This window comes from Salvelinus sp. IW2-2015, unplaced genomic scaffold (assembly GCF_002910315.2).
Source record: "Salvelinus sp. IW2-2015 unplaced genomic scaffold, ASM291031v2 Un_scaffold3196, whole genome shotgun sequence".
Classification (NCBI taxonomy): domain Eukaryota; kingdom Metazoa; phylum Chordata; class Actinopteri; order Salmoniformes; family Salmonidae; genus Salvelinus; species Salvelinus sp. IW2-2015.
The window spans coordinates 71,070-73,396 of record NW_019944483.1 but is presented as its reverse complement, the minus strand read 5'-3'; the positions used below and the strand labels follow the sequence as shown (position 1 = coordinate 73,396).

The 2,327-nt window shown below is 50.4% G+C and overlaps 1 long non-coding RNA gene across 1 annotated transcript; it reads right to left on the bottom strand.

Annotated features, from left to right (window-relative positions):
• Window positions 1-919: 919 nt before the first annotated feature.
• LOC112075492 (uncharacterized) lies at window positions 920-2,137 on the bottom strand. Its single transcript, XR_011477358.1, has 3 exons — window positions 2,040-2,137; window positions 1,129-1,447; window positions 920-1,079 (listed from the first exon to the last, which is right to left on the bottom strand). It is a non-coding gene; the product is annotated as an uncharacterized lncRNA (long non-coding RNA).
• Window positions 2,138-2,327: the final 190 nt, after the last annotated feature.

Genomic DNA, 2,327 nt, shown 5'->3' with positions numbered 1-2,327 from the left:
ACATGCTGTTGACTAAACAACAATAAAATCAGTGATTGGATCCACACACACACACACACACACACACACACACACACACACACACACACACACACACACACACACACACACACAACACACACACACACACACACACACACACACACACACACACACACACACACACACACACCACCTTCCTCTGTCTTTAGACACCTTATAGACTGATCTCAGGCCTGTCCAACTCATTCCCTTATAGACTGATCTCAGGCCTGTCCAACTCATTGCCCTTATAGACTGATCTCAGGCCTGTCCAACTCATTCCTTATAGACTGATCTCAGCCTGTCCAACTCTTTCCCCTTATAGACTGATCTCAGGCCTGTCCAACTCATTCACCTTATAGACTGATCTCAGGCCTGTTCAACTCATTCACCTTATAGACTGATCTCAGGCCTGTCCAACTCATTCCCCTTATAGACTGATCTCAGGCCTGTCCAACTCATTCCCCTTATAGACTTGATCTCAGGCCTGTCCACTCATTCCCCTTATAGACTGATCTCAGGCCTGTTCCAACTCATTCCCCTTATAGACTGATCTCAGGCCTGCTCCAACTCATTCCCTTATAGACTGATCTCAGGCCTGTCCAACTCATTCACCTTATAGACTTACTCAGGCCTGTCCAACCATCACCTTATAGACTGATCTCAGGCCTGTCCAACTCATTCCCCTTATAGACTGATCTCAGGCCTGTCCAACTCATTCCCCTTATAGACTGATCTCAGGCCTGTCCAACTCATTCCACGGAGGGACTAGTCTCTGATGTTTTTGTTATTTCCTTTCAATTGTGCCAACAATCAATGCGTGTGCCCGTGTGTGTGTGTGTGCCTGTGTGTTGCCTGTGTGTGTGTGTGTGTCGCCTGTGTGTGTGTGTGTTGTGCCTGTGTGTGCACATGCGTGCGTGTGTTTAACGACTACTTCTCAGTCCTGTTCCTGTGTCTGGACCCTGTCTAAATGGACTTAAATGGATTTTGAACCCAGGTCTGGACCCTGTGTGTCGGGCTGACCCGGTGCTAAATGGTATTTGAACCAGGTCTGGACCCTGTGTGTCGGCTGACCGGTGCTAAATGTATTTGAACCCAGGTCTGGACCCTGTGTGTCGGGGCTGACCCAGTCCTAAATGGTATTTGAACCCAGGTCTGGACCCTGTGTGTCGGGGCTGACCCAGTCCTAAATGTATTTGAATCCAGGTCTGGACCCTGTGTGTCGGGGCTGACCCGGTCCTGGAAGATGTAGAGGTTGTTGGTGGAGGCGATGGCGATGATGTTCTCTCGGGTGCCAGGCCATGTGGAGAGATCTTCTTAGTGAAGTCCAGACTGTCCACCCCCACGTCGCCGCGACGACGCTTGCCCCCGGTGTAGATCCGTCGCGTCCGCAGACAGCTCGCGGCTTACTGGTCTCTCGCCACGCCTCCAGGAGGGTAGAGAGAGAGGAGAGAGAGAGGAGAGAAAGAGAGGACACGTTTAGAGCGGGCAAATTGAAATCTGGACCAGAAAGTCGTTTCATTATTTTCCTCTGATCAGATTAGACCTGGTGACATCATCAGCCAGCAGTTCTCCACACTGGGATTTCAGTAGCACAGAGACTTATGTTAGCGTCTTACGTTAGCGATTTACGTTAGCGTCTTACGTTAGCGATTTACGTTACGGCTTACGTTAGCGGCTTACGTTAGCGGCTTACGTTAGCGGCTTACGTTTGTGACTTACATTAGCGGCGTACGTTAGCGGCTTACGTTAGCGCTTACGTTAGCGGCTACGTTAGCGGCTTACGTTAGCAGCTTACGTTACGGCTTACGTTACGGCTACGTTACGGCTTACGATGCGGCATACGTTGACTTACGAGGAGTACATTAGAGACTTACCTTTTTGAGTTACGTTAGCGGCATTCCGTTAGCGGCTTACGTTAGCGGCTTACGTTAGCGGCTTACGTTAGCGGCTTACGTTAGCAGCTTACGTTAGCAGCTTACTGTTAGCGACTTGTGTGTTTGATTATATATGCTTACCTCCAGGGTCACGCCCCGCCCCGTCTCCCTGTCAAACATCCGGAAGAAGCTGTTGTACGCCCCCGTCATTATCACGCTGATGAGAGGGAAGGAGGAGGGAGAGGAGGAGAGAGAGAGGTAGTAGAATGAGGAGAGAAGATGGAAGGGGGGAATGACAGAGGGACAAAGAAAGGAGAAGAAAAGGATGAGATGGAGAAGGAAGGGTGGAGTTTGACAGGAAGGAAGGAGAGATGGAGAGAGGGAAGAGTGGGTTGGGACAGGAAGAGGAGGAGCGATGGAGAGAGGAAG